Source organism: Juglans microcarpa x Juglans regia, chromosome 1D (genome assembly GCF_004785595.1).
Source record: "Juglans microcarpa x Juglans regia isolate MS1-56 chromosome 1D, Jm3101_v1.0, whole genome shotgun sequence".
In the NCBI taxonomy this organism is placed as follows: domain Eukaryota; kingdom Viridiplantae; phylum Streptophyta; class Magnoliopsida; order Fagales; family Juglandaceae; genus Juglans; species Juglans microcarpa x Juglans regia.
Window position 1 is genome coordinate 29,922,927 of NC_054594.1, and position 21,944 is coordinate 29,944,870.

The 21,944-nt window shown below is 39.4% G+C and overlaps 1 long non-coding RNA gene across 1 annotated transcript; it reads right to left on the bottom strand.

Moving 5' to 3' along the window:
• Positions 1–19,172: 19,172 nt before the first annotated feature.
• Positions 19,173–19,773, bottom strand: LOC121254738. Its single transcript, XR_005938704.1, has 2 exons — positions 19,740–19,773; positions 19,173–19,292 (listed from the first exon to the last, which is right to left on the bottom strand). It is a non-coding gene; the product is annotated as an uncharacterized LOC121254738 (long non-coding RNA).
• Positions 19,774–21,944: the final 2,171 nt, after the last annotated feature.

Consider the following 21,944-nt stretch of genomic DNA (forward strand, 5'->3'; position numbering starts at 1 on the left):
TTCAAACAATTCCACCAAACGAATGAGAGAATGTTTGTCATATTTTTGAAGATTCTACTTATCAGGTAATTTCGCTGCCATCTTTTTTTAATAGTATATGATAGATGTATTAAACATATAGAGTAATATATTTTTTTTAGCAACGGAGTACTGTGAACAAAGAAAATAGATCAAATTTAACGATAAACCATCATGCGGGTTCTCAATCTTTTCATCGTTTGTCTAACAAAATGATAAGTTATTTTAGTCTCCATTAAATATTAACATATAATACACTTTTTTTTACTTAAGTTTTAATATAGATTTTCCTTTTGCAAAAAGAAGAAAATCTTGCTGACTATGATATGACCCAATTGTACACTAAAGCACATAAAAATCATGATGGTGTTTGGGCCAGTCCCAAAGCAAAGACAAATTATGTAATTTTATGTTTATTTAATTCTATTGTCACATAATTTTTTTGCTACTTATACTAACTTTAATGCTTTTATATTTGTAGGACAAGATGATATGTTTTAAGGAAACTGATGCGGATCCATCTGATGCATCATTTGTCAATGATGTACAGATCCTTTCTCAAGTTCTTGGATCACGTTTTGGATATTTGAGGTGTTTAGGATGTTGCGTGAAACCATCCTCAACATCATCATCCTCTTCTCGAGCCAAATCGAATGAGGACAAGACTAAGGAATTGAAGGAAGCAATACTAAGAGAACATGCAGAGGAGACTGGGAACGGAGGTACAAAAAGCTATACTTGAACAGTTGCAATCAATTATGTCCCAAAACTCTATACCACCACCACAATCTTAAAAATTATTTTTTCTTTTATTGTCTTCTCTATTATTATGTTCCAAAACATTTGAACAAATGATGTTTGAAATTTCTGTAATACTAGTATAGTATTGTAATTAATTAAATTATGTTCTGTATGATTAATACCGTTCGAACTGTAAATAACCAATTCGAATGGTAAATTACCATTTATAAATCCATTCGAACAAAAACGAACCCATTCGAATAGAAAATAACCAATTCGAACAACAAGCGAGAAATACAGTCCGTACAGACATTCGAACAATAAAATATTTCTTCGAAATTGTTCAAACAAACATAATTTCAAAAAATAAAATGTCTGTTTGAACGGACATAATTTATATTCAAACAAAAGTCATTCGAACAAAATTTATTGGTTCGAACACTCCGTTCGTTCGAACAGGATCAAATATGGTTACTTGTTCGAATGGACGGGTCGGTTCGAACTGAAAAGTATTCTATTCGAACAATTTTTTGAGATGAAATTGGTTCGTGTAAAAAAAAACTCTTGTTTGAACAGTTTCGATTGGTTTTGTCAAATTTCGTCCTTAAAAGTGATTTTTGGAGACAATTTAGTCTCCAAAAACCTTTTGAGACGGTCTTCTAGAGACAATTTTTTTCGTTTACAAAACTAATTTGGGACAAAATTGGGGTTTTCTGAGACAATGTTTTGTCTCAAAAACCATATCTCTTGTCGTGGTCATACTAGTGTATGAAAATTGGGGGTTTAATTAAGTGAATGACCACAAAATTAAGTGGCGGGTCCATATATGCCTGCATGCATGTGCATGTTGCTATCGTCATCCCGATATTACTCTTTTCGCCTAAAATATGCTCTGCTAGGGTTCATGCCGCATGACAGCGACCGGGGCTCCTCTTGGGCCATCAGCGACGGCTGGTCGGCAGCTCACTTTTGTGGACATGGTGGCGTGCACGCCACTACCACTTCCTGAGATTGAGGTCCCGCACCGCCCTGCCAAAACCATTGATGGACAGATTTGTGTTCTGTTTTCCAAGGAGGAAATTGAAAAACCTGCTGCTCTATTTAGATATTCGATGGTCCTCAAGTTTCTTAGGCAACGTCCGTCCCTTGGTGCCATCAGCGTGTTCATCCGAAATTGCTAGGGATTAAACTTGCAACCGATGGTTTCAGCTATGAGGAAACCTCAGAACGTGTTCATGCAACTCATCAGCGAGACTGATTTTGTGAAGGCAATGTCGAGGGAAGCTACTGATGTAGATGGGGTTCCTTACCATTGGTTCCTTTGTCACACTGATTTTGATGAGGAATCGTAGCCTTCCTTCGTGTCAGTGTGGGTTTTCCTCCTTGGACTACCACCAAACTATTACTACGAGTCATTTTTTATGAATATCACTGCACCGTTGGGTCGAATCCTGCCACATGATAATGCCACGAAGTGTGCGACGAGAACAGATGGGGCTTGGGTTTGTTTGGAACTAGATGCGGCAAAGGAGCCCATACAGGGAATTTGCATTGTTAATCCGCAACATGCTTCAAGTTTTTATATTGAGGTGGAGTATGAGACACTCCCTTCTTTTTGTTCTAAATGTTGCATTCAGGGGCATAACTCAAAGACCTGCAAATGGACGGAGGGTGGCGGTAATGTTGTTGATCGTAAGAGGAAAGAAATTGCTAAGGAAGCAGAGAAGGTAGTGAATAAGTGGAAGCCGAGAACTGTTGCGGATGACAAAAATATGGAAGGGGCTATGATACATGCTGATGTGCCAAAGGAGACGTCGTTACCGTTGATGATAATGATGGAGGATTCTCGGTCTCCTGATGTGCTTGTGATCAATGCTATTACTGATGTGGGAATGGAGGGAAGTGTGGAAAAAGACTTGGCTGGCCTTAGATCGTCCGAAATAAAGGGTGATAATCAGATTTCGATGGAAGAGGACCAAGTTTTAAGCAACGGATTGGATATGCAGGTTAGTGATTTGCCGCTTAAGAACCCTGTTGTGGATGCTTTGGTGGCTGGAAAGGTGGATGTATCTGGGGCTGGTCCAAGCTCATTGACAGTGTAGAATTCGGGAGGAACCCATGAGGAACTAGTCGTAATGTTGGAAGCAGAAGGTTTTGGATGCTAGCAACGCATTCATAATATCGAGTCTGGTATAGTGGTTGTCAATCTAGTTGTGGAGAAGGTGGTGCCATATGGGATGATAGGAACATACAAGTTAGTTGTGCAAGTGACAGCGTGTAATACCCTGGTCCTTCCTTCTTACGTATGCTTCTCTTTTCTGACGTACGTTCCGTCTTTGTGACGTAAGCAAATCCCGAGGGCAAAGATTGTGTGATCTGTCTGCCCTTTCCATATAACCACTGCGAGCCTCGTCATGCGTGCCGAACCACGATGGCGTGTTTCAAAAGATATTATGTGACTTCTAAGGCACGCCCAGTGTTTTAAATGTACTGGAAATATTTATAAGGAGTATTTCCAATATTATTGAACTAAGCTTGATTTTAAATACGATAATTATAATATTTTTGAAGAGCTCCAAAAATAATATAATTGTCAGAAATCATTTTAATAATATTATTAAAATGATTTCAACTATTTAAAATATTATGAGATTTAAATTATGTTGAAAGCTTTAATTAATTAAATGGTTTCATCCTTTTAAATATATTAAATAAGACTTCATCATTCAGTAATGATGAAGAATATTATTTTACAAACTAAAGTTAGTTTAAATAATATTCTACCTTAATTCTTCTAAGTGCTTTTAATTAAGTTAAAGTTTACGCATTTTCAAATCAGTGTTTTAATATCTCAATGTTAGATCGTTTTGAAGACCCCAAGACGAAGAGACTGGATTATAAACCCAGACCCTCTCTCTTTCTTCCTCACTTTTCCCCAGCTCTCTATCTCTCCTCCCTCTACCCAGCATACGTGATACGCGGCCTCTCTCCCTCACCGAATGCTCCATGCCTCAGCCCAGCACCGCCGTGCATCGGCAGCCCTCACCACAGGCACCACCTCACTCCGGTGAGCTCAACCAGCCCAGCTCCTCTCTCTCACGCTCCCCTATTTCTCTCCCTTACAGAAGTGCAAAGCCCGAATGGGCTTGATGCACGTAGCGCCGGTGTGCGCTGTCCTCCAGCGCCACCACCTCCACGACAGCTTCCTCTACCGCCGGCCATCACTCTCCAGCGAGCTTGGCCCCCTCCATGCAGCCACCTTCCCCGTCGCATGCATGAAGAGACCCACACACGGCTTCACCGTGCGCGACCTCTAGCGCCGCCGTGCGGGGCACCCATGGCCACCAAGTGCCTCCCGTGGCCACCATAGCTCCTCCTCTTCCTCCTCCACGTGACCCATGGCCAGTAGCCCCTTCTTCACGCACGGGCTCTCTCCCTCCTTCATGCACGAGTTTCACACCCTCCACCACTGTGCACCGCCACCCACGGCAGGTAACCACCCTCATGAGCCTCCTCAGGCCACCACCAAGCCAACCCAACCTCCCATGGTCCCGATCTGCCACCCATGCACGCACACTCTGTCTCACTCTCCCACGGCTTCTCATCCACTTTGTGGCCTAGAACCGCCGTCGTGAGCCACCATGGCGCCACCTCGATGCCACCATAAGTTCCACCGCACCTCCCTTAGCTGAACCCAAGGTCCCGAACCACCACTTTATGTGGTGGGTAACCACTGCACGTGATGGACAGTCACTGCGCGTGACTGATCGCCACTGTACACGGCTAGATCCGCCATGTTACGCTCCTTTCCACCATCACAAGGTCTTCACGAGCCCTTCCAAGACCACACTTAGCTATCCAAACGCCCAAACAGTCAACGTACGTGGGTTAGCCACCACGTACGACCTTTCTAACATCATCGGCTATGACGATCAGCGAGCAACGCACAGGTTATCCCGTCGATGGTATAACCCTCTATCCCTCGTTATTTATATTAGATGTTAATTAGTTGACTAAGTTGTGGACTGTGCTGTTAGTATTAGTGGAATTGTTGTATGGAGATATGTTGTGCTGTAAAGTGTTGGGCATTCTGTGTGGTGAAGTGTTAGGCATTCTGTGTAGTGAAGTATTGGGCTTATCGGTACAGTGCGTTATGAAGTGTGGAGCGTAGTTGGGGATTGTGCCGTGCAGTGTTGTGGACTGTGCGGTGTAGTGTGGTTGCGGAGTATGTGTTGTATTGGTGTCATGGCATGTGGAGTGGGAACAGTACACGCTGAGTGTACACTGTGTGTGGCATAGTGTGGGAGTATATGTTACCTGGCATATTGTGGAATGGGAAGAGTACACGTAGAGTACTCTGTATGGCGTGGTGTGTAAATAGTGTACTCCATGTGGTGGAGTGACACACCATATGGCGGGTATGCCATCATGGTGATGTGGTGTAACGTGTGTGAAGAGAGTACACGTGGAGTGTACTCTATGTGGTGGAGAGATGCACCATATGGCAAGTATGCCATAATGGTTATAGGTCGTAGTGTGTATGAAGGGAGTATACATAAAGTGTACTCCATGTGGTGGAGTGACGCACCATATGGCGGGAATACCATAGTGGTGATGTGGCATAGTGTGTATGAAGGGAATATACGCAGAGTGTACTCCATGTGGTAGAGTGATGCATCGTATGGCGGGTATGCCATATTGATGACAGGTTGTAGCGCGTGGAAATGGAGTATACAAGGAGTGTACTCTGTGTGGCATAACGTGTGTGAAGAGAGTACACGTGGAGTGTACTCTATGTGGTGGAGTGATGCACCGTATGGCGGGTATGCCATAGTGGTGATGTGGCATAGTGTGTATGAAGGGAGTATACGCGGAGTGTACTCCATGTGGTAGAGTGATGCATCGTATGGCGGGTATGCCATATTGATGATAGGTTGTAGCGTGTGGAAAGTGAGTACACGTGGAGTGTACTCTATGTGGTGGAGTGATGCACCATATGGCGGGTATGCCATAATGGTGATGTGGCGTAACGTATATGAAGGGAGTACACGAGAAGTGTACTCCATGTGGTGGAGTGATGCATCGTATGGCGGGTATGCTATATTGATGATAGGTTGTAGCATGTGAAAAGGGAGTATACGTGAAGTGTACTCCATGTGGTGGAGTGATGCATCGTATGGCGGGTATGCCATATTGATGATAGGTTGTAGCATGTGAAAAGGGAGTATACGTGAAGTGTACTTTATGTAGTGGAGTGACACACCATATGGCAGGTATGCCATAATGGTGATGTGACGTAGTGTGGAATAAGGAGAGTATATGTAAAATATGCCCTCCTGGCATATTGTGGAATGGGAAGAGTACACGTGGAGTGTACTCTGTGTGGCATAACGTATGTGAAGAGAGTACACGTGGAGTGTACTCTATGTAGTGGAGTGATGCACCATATGGCGGGTATGCCATAATGGTGATGTGGCATAACGTGTGTGAATGGAATACGCGTGAAGTGTACTCCATGTGGTAGAGTGATGCACCATATTACGGGTATACCATAGTGGTGATATGGCATAGTGTATGAAGGGAGTACACACAGAGTGTACTCCATGTGGCAGAGTTATGCATCATATGGCGGATATGCCATATTGATGATAGGTTGTAGCATGTGAAAAGGGAGTATACGTGGAATGTACTCCACGAGGCAGCGACACTCCTTGTGGCGTGTCGCAGAGATAAGGATAGTTGTGGTTGATGGGTATAGAACGTGGTGAATAGTATCGAAAATTTTGGAACAATGTCTCGAAGTAGTTATGGTGCAACCTGTAGTCTGAAGTGACAAGTGTCACCGTAATGGACTTATGGCTAGGAATATGCGTGAAGTAACAGAGCAAGTATAAGAGTACCCATCATAAGTCATGCTTATGATGGGTGAAGAGTTATTGTAGAAATGGCGTAGCAGGATCGTGACGAGATGTCACAATGTGACAGGAGTACATGAGGAATCGTACTCGTGATGAGTTAAGGGTTGATGTAAGAAATGATATAGCGGGATGTCAGGTGACGTGACAAGGTCATGGTGTAGCTCGGATGTAGTCTCGAGCTATATGACATGACATGAGGCGTGGTTGTGAATGGAGCCTTGTCATGTTAAGTGTTGGGATGAACTGTTAAAAGGGATGGATAGCATGAAGAGTCATGCTAACCGGGTTAAAAGAAGGTTGGTATCAGAGTATGACCCTTGTCCCTCCAAGCAAGTGATCAACGTGTCATATGTTGATCTTAGGTGATAAAGGGTGTAAGGTAGATGTGTAATCTGGTTAGACACATGTGCCGGACGGATTCACCATATGTAATGGGTAATCTGTCATGAGCAAAGTTACACAGTGCTTAAGCCTCAGAGTTGGCTTAGAGCCATGTGGCTTGTTTGAATGGGAATGAGGATTTAGTATGGGCTAAGGTGCATGAAGGTAGTGACGGGTGTATTGTTAGGATTGAGATGCGTGATTCTATCGGTCGGAATCATGCGTCGAATGTGGTTAGTAAGAAGAGTAAGACGAAGGTCTTAGTGTCTTAATCCTAAGGTTAATCATAGGTTCACTTTAGTGGATGAGCACTCGAGGCAAGACCTTGAGTTGGAAGATGTGGTGACCGTAGTGGTTCCCGAAGGGTTTAACATAGTAAGGGTACGTAAGTGCACAGGATAGAAAGAGAGTGTTCTAAGTAAAGCGTAGTTCTATTTCTAGTTTAAGTTGATTATGCATTAGATAGAGAATGACGTTAAGGTTATGTGTATGCATGTAGGTTACCATCTGACACGCACATGAATGGACTGCATGATATGCAAGTAGCATGGAGTCCAGGTAAGTGTTACATTCATACTCTTCTAGAGTCTTTCTAAAATATATAAAGAAACGAAAACGAAATGCTTTTATTCACGATGCTTTAAGAAAAAACACGAAAGACGTTTTACGAAAGAAAAGGCTAATTGTTAAAGGTATAAGTATGTACGACCCCTCCTTGGCAGCCCCTTTTTACGCAACGAAAGTATTAATTGTACGCATGTGAATGGATGACTATACGCTGTATCTATTGTATGTATTTTCTAAGAAAAGCCACGAACTGATGAAAATACACAAAAAGCATGAAACTAACGCTTTTATGGATCCTACGAACCGACGCTTTCATGTGCACCATGAGGTGATGCTCATGGGTGCCATGAAAGATGACGTTCAAGGTGCTGCTTGTGGATGCCACGAAAACTGACGTTTAAGCCATGTATGTTTTTAAATGATGTTTTCCACGAACGAACTGTTAAATGAAGGATAGGACTGAAATGAACCGAAAAAGGAAAGATGATTTTCGGGCTTACGACCCAAACGATGTTTTCTCATGAAAAGAAATGTTTTCTCATGAAAATGAATGTTTTTTCATGAACTGAATCGTAAATGAGTGTTTTCTCATGAAAGGACTGTTAAATGAAAGAAAGAACTGAATGAAAGCTCCAGCTCTTTAGAGCTGGCATGAATGAATGAAAGCTCCAGCTCTTTAGAGCTGACATGAATGAAAGAATGAAAAGCAAAGAAAGGTATGAAATGTGTGAAGATACGTAACGGCCACATGAATGAATGAAAAGGGTACCAATGAATGGGCAGATTGCAATGCCGGGTAAGTAGTACTGGTAGTGCACCCAGTGCTGCCCCCTGGCTAAAAAGGGATTCCCAACCCGTGGCCACAGGCAGAGTTCGGGTCAAAAGGAAGACCGCTAACCCCAATACACGGGGCGTAATAGTGTGTACTGGCCTATGAAAGTGATAAGAAATAATGGGTGTATGTATGTATGTATGCATGTACGCACGTAACGCATAAATGCACGAACTTTTAAGAAATGAAGGCACTGACGGGGGAAACGTTTTACTGAAAGAAAACCCCGTCCAATGATGTTTTCGAATGAACGCACTTATACAAGAATGCACCGCATTCTTGCAGAAATGAAGGCACTGATGGGGGAAACGTTTTATGAAAAGAAAGTCCGTTTTCAAAGGAAAACCCTGTCTAGTGACGTTTTCAATGAACGCACGTATGCCCGCACGCACGTACGTATAGTATGTACGAATGATGAATGCATGAATGAAAATCTATGTTGTTATATTTTAACTGTATGAAGTAATGCTTACGAGTCTTCGACTCATTTTAGTTTTTATGCATGTCCCTCCCCTCCTCACAAGGACGGAATGAGAAGTACGCATCAGGACAGACATGGCCATGGGGAAGAGCACGAAAGTCTAGGCATGAGTTTTAATCGTACGAGGGACCCTTTTATTGTAAGATTAATGTTTTCCACTGTAAACCTCTTTTATTGCAAAAACACTTTTTATTTTATAAACGTAGAGTCTTGCACCCTGGGTATGCAAGTAAAAAGTTTTAAATCGGACGGTAATTCCCGTCGTCCTTTATCAAAATATTTTACAAAAAGTCCCACTACAAGGACGGGCATTACACAGCGGATGGGGCTTTACTTGACTATGTGGAAGATGGAAGGTTGGGTGCTTTCGCAATGGCACCTCCAGTGGAGAGGGTGGCTTTTCCACCTGAGGGAACAATTGAGGATTGTCTCTCAAAACCCGATGAAGATTGGGTAGAGCACTTATGTAAAGATAAAGAGTATCCGTCGGATGGGGATGTTATAGCTGAAAAAAATGTAAGTAAGGGTAGTCGAACTCTCAGAAGCTCATCTCAGGTTCCTAGCACGCCTACTCAGATGAATTTATGATTTGTAATCCTCTCTTTTGGAATATACATGGTATTCGATCTCCGCGGAGACATCTATGTAAGTTGGTAAGGAAGTTTCAAGTTAATTTCATTATGATAGTTGAACTGTTTGTTGATGTAAGTTAGTTGGATGTTTTGAAAAATTGGTCGAAGTTCGATTATGGCTTTTCTAATCAAAATGTTGGTGGGAAATTATGGTTGTTATGGAAATATGGTTTAGAGGTCTCAATTAGTCAATTTAGTGGTAAGCATGTGTCGGTCTTGCTGAAGCATGCCTTTCATTCTTTTGTGGTTTTTGTGGTCTATGCAAAATGTAATCATATTGAGAGGCGTGATCTTTGGAGTTTGTTACAGTTGGAAGTTGTGCAAGATATTCCTTGGCTCTGTCTTGGTGATTTCAATAGTATTCGTGGGGATGATGAACGTAGGGGTGGGAGACCCCGGTCGAGAATGGCAATGGATGAATTTAATGATTTTATTGAGGTTTGTGGGTTAACTAAAATGAAGTCAATGGGGGCCAAGTTTTCTTGGTGTAATGCAACATGGTTTGGCTAGAAGCTGGTTGAAACTGGACCGATGTCTCATGAACCCTTTGGCTATTAATTTAATTCCAGATGCTTTGTGTAATTATTTGCCTCGCTCGACTTCGGGCCATGCTCCAATGTCCTTTGCTTTAAAGTCTTAAGCACGTAGATATGGCCCATCATCGTTTAAGTTCCAACAAATGTGGGTGGCTCATGAGAATTTTAGAGAGGTGGTGCGAGGCTCTTGGCAGGCTCCAGTTGCTGATGTGGGGCTGTTCTGTCTAGCTACTAAATTAAAAAACTTGAAAATGGTTTTGAAAGATTGGAATCGTAGAGTTTTTGGGCATACGGAGAAGCATATTAGTGAGTTGGAGAAGCGGATAGAAAGTATTGATCGTCAATTGCAAGCTAGCTTTTCTAAAGAGGTTCAGACAGAATTATTAAAAGCCAAGGAAGAATTGGCGGTGTGGCTTCTTAGAGAGGAGACTCGATTATCGCAACAGGCCAAACTCAGGTGGATGGAGAAGGGCGAGGCCTCCGCTCAGTTTTTTAAAACATTTGCTTCTGTGAATAAGCCGTTTGTGTAGGAAATGCGACTCTATGACGGTTCTTGTTTATCCTCCTTGGAGGCTATATCCATGATGGGGTTGTGGGTTTCTAGAGTGACTCTCTAAAGGCAAGACCAAGGAGGGCCCCCTCCAGAATTTTCTTTGTTTGTGCAGAATATAGTTATAGAAGAGGAAAACAACTTTCTTCTTCAGCTCCCTTCAATCCAAGGGTGAAAGAGGCTATGTTTTCTATTCCGACTAATAATAGTCCAGGCCCAGACAGGTTTGGGTCTGGGTTCTACTGTTCATGTTGGGATATTGTGGAGACTGATGTGGTGGCTACAGTTCGGGAGTTTTTTAGTGTAGCCCCTCTACCCAGATTCTATTCGGCTTCTTATATTGTACTTCTTCCAAAAGTGTCAAACCGAACTGGGTTTGACAAATTTAGACCCATTAGCATGTGCTCCGTGATTTACAAGGTATCCTCCAAAATCCTAGTTCGTAGACTGTCACCTATTTTACATAAGCTTATTTCCCTGGAGCAGGGGGCATTTTTACCTAGAAGAAGCATCTTTGAGAATGTTACGTTGGCTCAAGAGATGATTCATTTGTTGAATAAGCGGGTTCGTGGTGGCAATGTCGTAATTAAAGTGGATATGACTAAGGCATATGATAGTGTTGATTGTGATTTCTTATTACAGGTCTTGTCCTCTTTTGGTTTTGGCTCTCGGTTTTGTGAGTTGATCAAACAATGTATTTGCACTCTATGGTTCTCTGTGGTTATGAATGTTACAATAAAAGGTTTCTTCCCCAGTGGGCGTGGCTTGAGGCAGAGAGATCCTTTATCTCCATATTTATTTATTCTTGTGGAAGAACTTTTATCTAGATTGTTAAAGCACAAATTTGGCAATGGGATGATTAGTTCATTTTCTCACCCTGGGGGTGCTCCTCTTATCTCCCATTTATTGTATGCGGATGACATTGTGGTGTCTGCTAATGGTGGGAAACACTCTCTTCGTGTTATCAGGAATGTCTTTGCGCAGTAGGAGGATATTGGTTGGGTCAGGTTGTGAGTATAGAGAAGTCTTCTATTTTTTTCCCTAAGCATTTTTCGAGTGCTCAAAAAAGGAGTGCCTTGAGGATTACTTCTTTTTCAGAGGGCTCCATTCGGGTGAAATATTTAGGTGCGCCGTTGATTTCAAGATGGCTGAAAGTGATGCATTTTGATGGGCTTATGCATTGGATTCAGAGCTAGCTTGATGGATGGCAAACGAAGTTCCTATCGTCTGGTGCTCGCATTTTGTTGTTGAGGCACATTGTGTCAAGTATACCAATCTATCTCTTTTATGTGTTGCATGCTCCTAAGGCTATGGTGGCAAGTCTTAATTGGCTCATGAGTAATTTTTTTGGGGCTCCTACAATCGTAAACCGAAAAAGAAGTGGGTTTCTTGGGCTAGAGTATGTGCTCCGATTCTTGAAGGGGGTATGGATCTACAGAAATTTGAAGATGTGCAGGTGTCGCTCTTTATGAAGTTTGCATGGAAGCTTCTAACTCAAGACTCTGTTTGGGTTAATTTCTTTATGGAAAAATATGTCAAGGAGAGGCATGTCTCTTTGTTTGAGAATAAGGGCTCTTTATTCTGGAAGCGAATAGTAGGGGTGCTACCTAAGGTATTGTGTAATTCCGTGTGTAAGGTAAGGGATGGTCGAGTCTCCTTCTGGAGAGATAACTGGTTGCCATCATGTTCTATTATAGACTCTATGAGATCTCGGATCTTCCTCTTCTCACAATTAGGGAGTGTCGAATTCATAATGGGTGGGATGTGGATCTTTTAAGAAGACTAGTGGGGGAATCTAAACTTGAGGAAATCTTGACATGTTTAGGTGAGCATAAAGACGAGGAAGATATTCTAATTTGGAAACCGAGTTTGGATGGTAATTGTTCCTCGAAATCGACTTGGGAATGTATTCGTGTCAGGGCTCCAAAATCTGAATGGGCTAGTTGGATTTGGCACTCAGCGCTTCCAAAGAAGTATTCTGTTACTATGTGGAAGGCTTTAAATTTTTTCCTAAGTGTGGATGCGCGTATTAAAGAGTTGGGCATTCCCATGGTTTCTAAATGTGAATGCTGTGTGCGGGGTTGTCTGGAAAATCAAGATCACGTCTTGGCCACAGGATTGCTAGCTGCAGAAATCTGGTGCAAGGCAGCTTTGAGTTTGGGGATGCCTTATGACCCTTCCAGGCCTTGGAAGAATACTATGGAGCTGTGGTTTAGACAGGCCTCACATTCATCTCAAAAAGGTACGTTGATTGGTTTGATTCCAATTATATTAATGTGGTCTCTTTGGGTGTGGCACTGTAAGGCTCGCATGGAAGGGAAACATGTTTTTGTGCAGTCGTTGTGGAGTGCTATTAAAGCTTCAATTGCATGGATATGATTACGTCTGAGGCCGAGTAAAAAATTGGAAAATGGTGACGCTTGTATATTGGAGGCATTCTCAATTCTGGTTAAAGCTCCTTTACGCAGTCCGATTTGTTTGGTTAAGTGGTGTAAACCGAACAGGGGTGGTTTAAGTTGAATGTTGATGGGAGTTCGTTGGGCAATCCAGGTTGCATGGGGGCGGGTGGTCTTATTTGGGATGATCGGGGCTATTTGAGGTTGGCTTTTGCTAAGGAGTTGGCTCATGACTCTAATAATGAATCAGATCTATTATCCCTTTATTATGGGTTGAAACATTGCAAAGAGTTGGGTTTGCAAAGAATTGAGATTGAGTTTGATTCTTTACTTGTAGTTAATTGGTTGGCAAGAGGTAGATATGGCATATGGTATCTTGATGACTATTGGGATGAAATCCAAGAGATCTTGTCTACTTTGCAGGTCAAGATCTGTCATGTTTATAGAGAAGGAAATTCAGGAGCTGATTTTCTTGCTCGTCTGACTTCGAACCATCAGTCTGGTACGTGGATTGATTTTGATGATGTTCTAGGGAAGCTAAAAGGTATTTTAAAGGTGGATAAATTAGGTCTTCCTTCTTTGAGGTATTAATGGTTGGCGTCGAGTGGGTTCAGGTCTTGTTTCTTGTTTGTCCTCAGATTCAGGTTTGCATTTTGAGGATTATGTTTTTAGTTTCACTTGGGTTTGGATGTTTCTTTGTTTATTACTTTACATTCAAGTGGTTTATTGTTATACGGTTTTCCTGAGGGGTTTCTTTATTAATATGGGGTAGGGGCCACTATTGGACATGGGTTTGACTCTTTAAAAAAAAAAAATGCATGAATGCGCATCTTGCCGATGGAGTGAATATTGTTACGATTAGATCTTCATGGCATACATTTTTGGCCCAGGCTGCTGGTTCAGCTCCAGCGATTATTTTATATGCCATAACCATTGCCTAAAACTATATCAAGTGATAAAAAATTCTGCTATTCGTATTTTTTTAATGTTAAGTTTTCAAATATTGTGTATTTCGAAGTCAACAATACTACTTTCATCTCAGACTATTTTGATCTCTGGTCAGACTTATTGATACGATACATTTTAAGTGGTTTCATATATCAACTTCTTAAACGTGAGCCACTTAAGATATATCATGTAGCACTAGCAAATGTAAGTAAGAATAGAAAAATGTAGGATGAAGTATATTTGGCCAGTAAAATGTCAATTTTCAGGAATTTCATGCATATTCAATCCACTGCATTCCAGATTTAAAGAATCAATAACTCTAAAAATTTAATGGTACATACGCAAATATTATATAATTCGAGATGGGTTAGTGGGTGTTAAAAATGAATATGACCAGTTTAAATGTTCAATTTAATTATCCTATCAATTGCTACAAATACCAAGATCACTGAAATATTAGAAAGTAATTAACAAAACTAGCGAGATTGCTCTAAGCACAAATTCGTCCACTACACTACTATAAGTACTCCAACAACTTTGATAAACTCACTAGATCAATCAAAGAACACAACGATCTAAGAATCATGAGCTGGTGGTTGTATTTGTATCCAAAACAGAGAAAAGTACTGTTTTCAGCAGTACCTATAGCTAGCATAACCCGAACAATGACAAATTAACCTTCTATATACTGATCAAAATGAGAAAACTTGGTGAAAATTAAGGAACATAATAATTGAGAAGCTAGAGACAGAGAATTACATGGGGATGAGAAGATCAGGAAGAAGAGAGGATGCATTAATTTACTTTGTTTATTTATAAATTGTTCTTAAATCCTTCAATTAGGCAAGGTTAATTCATATAAATGGGCTTGGTGATTTTTATTTGCAGCAACCTTTTGACTAGCTAATAAAAGTACTGCACCTATAATTCCTTGCATTGAAAGATGTTCACACACATTTATTTATTTATCTTTAGGCATGCTGTAAATGATTCTACTTGAATACCTTTTCTGGGACTAGTCATGCTCCTCCTCCTTGATGAAGCATTTTTTTTTTAATATATAGTTCATATTTTAAAATATTGAACCTATTCTATAGCTTAATTAATTTGGTCCTACGTTTTAATCATTCCAAACTTTGTTAATGGAACATTAATAATTAATGTTCAAATATCTCATTGCTACACTACTCAAATAAAAGATCAGCCAAGCTAGCTAGGGCGCTTCATTGCTGGCCAGCTAAAATGGCCAAAACCTTACAAATTTGAATTAGGACAAAAAGGCATGCATCATGTGCCATAGTTCGTAACGCCATAGAACAAATTCACAGAAAAAAAGAAGCAGCACTGAGACCTATTCCTCATGTGTGTATTGGCATGCATGCCCTTAAAGATAAGGAATATAGAGATCAGAATACAAGTATCATTCAAAACATCGTCATTCAGTACCAATGCAAACGTAATGGGATAATAGTACACTTTAAACTCACGTTAAAAAAAAAAATGAAGATACATTTCTATGGAGATATATATAGTGACGAATCCCGATCGAAAGCAAAATCTGGCATGGGCTAGCTGCCAACACTCTTCAATAAAATAAGTGCAAGTGCTACGAGAGAATCAAATACTTCTTATTGTATATCTCCGATCATGAGAGACGTGGCATATTAATCGTCTGGATCTTGTCCCAATTCATGAAATGAAAACATATGAGGTCAATAACACATTGTTTATTGGACATCCCTTGGTAGCGAAATTATGTGCAAAACAAAATCAGAAATGTTTTTGTGAATATGTTTGAAGTCTCAAATGAAATATCTTTTATTCTTCGTATATCAATTTGAATGGAATTCGTTTGTCAAGAGATCATCCACGGCTGAAAGGCCACCACCCCCAACAATTTATACATTCATAATTACAACCATCTCTAATCACCTTAAAGGAAAGGTTTCGACTTTAAAGCCTACTACTCATTCCATGGCAAAGCTGGAAACTCGACCTCTACATTCCAGCGCATTACTTACTTACTTACTATGCTACTTCCTATATTTCCTTAACCCTAATTCGTCAACGTCGGCCAAACAAACAAGAAATCTGAAGCAATATTTACATGCATTCAGGGCGTATGTAGGGGGGGCTCACAAGCGAGAGTTACAGAGAGAGAGATCAATGGAGCCTAAAAATTTCAAAGAGAAACTCACCGGCGTCGGCGAGAAGACGGCGACCTATGCAATCGGAAACCCCCGTGGAGAACCCGTGAAAGAGAGAGAGAGAGAGAGAGAGGGAAAATTGGGAAATGTAAGGAAAATAAGGAGGGGTAAATTTAGTGGATTTTACTGTAGACAAACTTATTACGACGACATATAAGTCGCCGTAAAAATTCAAATTCGATAAAGTAAATATATTTTGCGGCGAACTCAATTTTGGCAATTAATAATCGCCACAAATATAAATTGTAACGGTGAAAAACTTATTACAACGATACCAAAATTACAAAAAAAAAAAGTTTATTTTTGGCCATAACGTTTCTGGCATGTAAAAATTGCTGGAAATATCCAATTATTCCAGCGATTTTTTTGGTTGACACAAAAATTAAACCCAAATAGTAAAATAGCTTTTTCGCGACAATATTTACGTCGCCGGAAATAAAAGTAGCCGCAAATGCCACTTTTTACCTATAAAAAAAACTTCCATAGTTTCTTTAAATTGTTGATAGTTTCCTGAGATATAGCTATCTTATTTTACTGCATTGTTTCTGTTTTGTGGAAATAAATCATGCAATATGAATCTTGCAAAATAATATATAGCATCACATCAGTAAAATATTAACTCCATCCTGGGTTTATGAGGAAAATAGAGGAAAAGTCAAACTCCCCCATTACCGTATGAGCCATTTGGTTGGGTTTTAAAAAATTTCCCACCGTCCTGCAGATTTGTAGATGAATGCAAATGTTTTTGCTAGCTTAATCCGTTAAGGTTAATGATTTTCTTTTTTATAAATAATTTTTTATGTGTCTCATATTGTAACACCCCTTACTGTAGAGATGGAGATGTCACGTGTTTTCATAAAAATATATCGGCAAGAGATCTCATTTTTCTAATAAAATAAAAATTTACATTTATTTCATAAAAACAATTATTTAATAAAAACATGTCTCCAAACAATATTAAATAAAATAAATTGAATAAAATTTATGTCATAAAAAAATAGTTTATTCTATAAAGTCTGAAATTTTATTAATTGCTCTATCTAATCCTTGTCTGCCTGCTCGTTCTTATCATCATGCTTACTTGGAGTGGTTTAAAAATATGAGAAAAAAATATTTGCAACCATGAATTGTGTAACCGTCGCGTAATCGCTTTGAAAAAAATAAATAAAACATGGGACTAACATGAAAAAATAATAATTTTTAAATAGTGGACCCCACTTTTTTTCAAAATGATTACGCGGCATTTACGCACTTTACGGTTGTATGTATAATTACTCTAAAAACATAAAAGAAACTGAAAGAAAAATTCGGAATGTAATTGGCTCATGCAACCGGTGGGTAAACACCAACTCATCTTAATAAAACAGTGTGTTTCATTTAAGAGAAACTCGAAAATCAGTTTCCCAAATGAGGGAGATGGGACTTAGTGAAATGATGTGTGTTTGTCAAAGCACACCGTTACTTAGATGAATTCGACGGGTTGATCCTTCTCCCTTCTCCCTAACCCTAATACCATCGACATCCCTTCCTGAAACCGCGATGGAGACCATCACGAAACGGAAGGAAGCTCACACACATGAATTTAGCTCACAGAGACACTCATACGAAATGGAAGGAAGTGATTTCAATTTCAGCAATAGAAAACATTTCGACCTCACTTGAATCAGAAGGAAGCTCACACACACGAAAGCCTTGAGGTAACTAGTTTCGATGGAGATTTTATAATATAGCAATAACATGAGCTCAAAACCTTGCAGATTTACTTATAATATTGTATATGCTCCATTTCAAGGATGTGTACTCACATTTGTCAAAAGTTCAAACCCTTGCAAATTTACTTAGTTTTAACAAGTCAAGTATTGCCAGTAGAACTCATAAATAAATTTTTCGAACAGAAAATTCGACAAATTGATTATGCCTGATTTGGGAAATATTATATCAATAGAACAATCTGGGAATTAAGGCTGGAGCTAGCTGTTGAATTTACTAAACAATTGGCGGGCTACTGGCAACTTCTTTCTCTTTCCTAGAAACATCAGTCATTTGTAACTACTGTTACCATTTACAGGGGTGTTAGATGCAGGGGTATTGGTTCCTGTTTATTTTAGCTTCTACTCCGTCCTAGTCAAAACATTCTTATCGCATACCAATCAAAACAGATGTAAAATTGTATAAAAAAATATCAAAGAATGCTCACTGCATCTTTAGTAGTATGCAGTATGGTTTAGGGCCTATAGTTAGGGCCTAGTTGGAGACATATATGTCTCTACCAATATAACAACTTTAGGACAAAAATTGATCTGCCCTTTGGATCCACCTGGCATTCATGAAATCATAAACTTCAAAGAGTAAACTTAGGATAAAGCACTTCGAAATTTATATTGGACTCCTTTTCTAGCTCTGTCCCACCCTCCTTTGAAGAGTAAACTTTTCTTTCTTAATTATTAATTGCTAGCTCTCTTTAAGTTAACCACCAATTGCATACATTAGTTATTCAAGCGATCCAAACTCAATTAATTATCCTTTCTATGTATTATATTATATTATGCACCATGAAGGCCATGATTTTGATCATCATATTAATATATATTTAAATATATATATATATATATATATATATAGTTGTGGGCAATGCTTGCTTAATATATAAGCCTACACTAATGGTAGCTTTAACAATATTTTGGTCTAGCTATAATGAATATTGGGTCCTGGGATCTCTAAGTTTTCAATGAGGCCAAGCATTTGAATGTAAGTTAATCAATACTTGTTGGTCTATATATGATGTTTGTTGGCATATATGGTGCATTTTCATGCATCACAACTGGACCAATTAATATTGCATGAAATCACCATCACTTCCTTTCCTCTAAAAGAGACATCAATTCGATGGCAATGTAATACATAAGGTCTTTCTTCTGTGACCAAAAAAGTGACATGTATTTGAGTTTTCCATAATATATTTTAAAAATAAAAGAAATAGTATAGTGGTCACTAGTGCAACGTTCTAGATCAGGATAAAGCACTTTGAAATTTATATTGGACTCCTTTTTCAGTTTTCAGTGTTATCGCCATGGCCTACTCCTAACTAAGCTTAGAAACGTTTCAAATATGTATATATATATATATATATTTATGTATCTATATATATGAGTGTATATATATATATATATATATATATATATATATATCAATGGCAGCACCATCGAGCTTTAAGAGATGCCTCACGAGGTCTTCTAGTGCCTTTAAAATTTGTGCCTCATTCAAGCCTTCCAAACATTACTTTGGTTACACTGCTTACTTGCACATTTATGTGGTCTTTCATCCAGATGTCATCATCATCATTAATGACTTCTTCATCCTTCGCTAACTTAAGTTGGGTCAACCATTTTGCTTCTGTGATGTTAAAGTCACACTGAGATATTCAAATATTGCGAGAAATTCAAAAGGACCATTCTTAGGGTGTCCAAAGTACAACACAAAGGTAACTACATGACTTGTAATATAACATGTTTAATAACTTGATTAATATTACGTACATCTAACATTTTTTATATATGTTTGCAAATATCAGGGATTACCATACTGCAAGTATTTCAAGTGGACAAATAGTGATCAATACCTAGAACTGGATCTACAAGAAATAGAAAATGAACTATTAAGGAAGAAGAAAGAGGTCGAGAAGAGATTTCGCGATATTGAGAAGAGAGAGATTGAGCTCCGTAAGAGGGCGGATGTGATGGAGAAGAGAGGTCATTATGAATATTATGAATTGTTGTCAACCGCACATTTTTCCCAACTTTTAAGGCATTAATCTTTGCCTTACATTATGTCTTTCCTGTTGGACGTGGTTTGGCAACATTCAACGATTTATTCCGAGCCTTCCCACCGCGAGCACAAGCAAGGTGACATATCTAACAATCTCATCGTCTGCCTTCTCACTCCTTTTTGTCATCATCCAAACCCGCATTTCTTACCATATTGCTTACAATAGCTCAATAATTCTTCAAAAGAATTAAATTTCATCTCCGACTTTGGAACCTCAATGTCATCACCACCATCTACTTGGACACACTCAGGTGTCCCGACACTGCCATCCTCTTTACTTTTCTCATTGACTCTAGAGGAAGTACACGTTTCAATTTCCCTACAATTGGATGTATCCTCTGTACGAACTCTTGAGCTCGTTACAAAGCTTGTAGTGATGAGAGGAATTAGAGGTCCCATCCCATACTGAAAATGGTAACCAGCATTTTGTTTAAAGCACAAAAATGAAAGCAATTAAACTTCTAGAAAAATATAAAGTTATAAAAAAATACATGATCAAAGTTGCATCACCACCTGAATGTAGCTTGGATATTAGTTGCCATTTGGATATGGCATAAAATCCGATGACCATGCAGGCACTAGTCCATGCCAACCGTGCATGTAATTTAAAAGGTTTGGAGCAGTTGGAGGATTTAAGCTAGACGGTGTAAGTAGAGATGAGTGTTCTTCTCCTTTTTTCATATTGAGAATCCGAATGAGAGCTATATATTGGTAGTATAACAACTCATGTTATTAAATTTCAGAAATAAACCATTGACTAACAATCAATTATGCAACCATGCAGCCATGGGTGCCACAAAGTCCCTAAATCTATATATGAATTCAACAACACATGAAGTATTTGATGCCTCAAATGAGAGATTGACTTGCAAAACAAAATTCTAAAAGCGACCACCACCAACTCGGCAACTCAACAAGCCTAATTCCACATATTAAGTTTTTATAATTCTAAACAAAACAAGCCTAATTGCACATATTAAATTTCAAGCATGTATAGAAGTAACAGATGCCAACATCTTGATCCTGAACCTAATGCCAAAGTGCACAATTAGACCACAATTTCTCAAACTTCCAACCACCACCAACTCGGCAACTCAACATCCAATTAAGCCAAATCCACACACTTCACCCCCAAGAAAGTTGATAAAAGAACAACTAAAATATAACCTCAACAGCCAAAAATCCACATGCAAATCTCGCCTTCAAATGCCCAAATACAACCAAAATATAAACTCAACAACAAATGGGTTTTCAAATCGAGACCCAAAACCATCAATACCTGACCAAAAACATGAAGCTACAAAACGACGAGTATCGATAATCCATATTGGTAAGTTGATCATTTGGATATTACCTGAAGCAAGCCATGGATACAACACAAAGCTCCAAAAATAACAAAATCGATCTACCAATTCTTCACGCTCACATCTGAATCTACCTTCTTCTTTGTCAAACTGGTCGAACAGAGATGGACCACAAAAAAAATTCATAAAACCTTTCAAATAGAGACAGACACAGATACGACATAGTGAGGGAACATAACTTTGATTCACACACGGGAGACCCAAAGACGACGACGATGCAGAGAGTAAACGAGATTGGTTTTAGTTCTCTGTGTGTGTGTGAAATGAAAATCCAAATTCTTCCTTCCTGTTTCGTCTGCCTTTTCTTTTCAATAAATATATCGGCTGATTATGCCACATTAGCTAATTACCCAATCGTTGTAACCCGACGGTTGTCTGTAGCATTGTTGAAACTAAAGGAAGCCGACTGTGCATTACTCTGGCATACTATGGTGGACCATGCTTGAGTTTGTGACTTGCACGCCTACCCTGAAATTGCATTGGTACCATGCATCTAAATGGTCATTTGGTTATACTGATATGATATTATCTTGCACTTGATTTTAAGA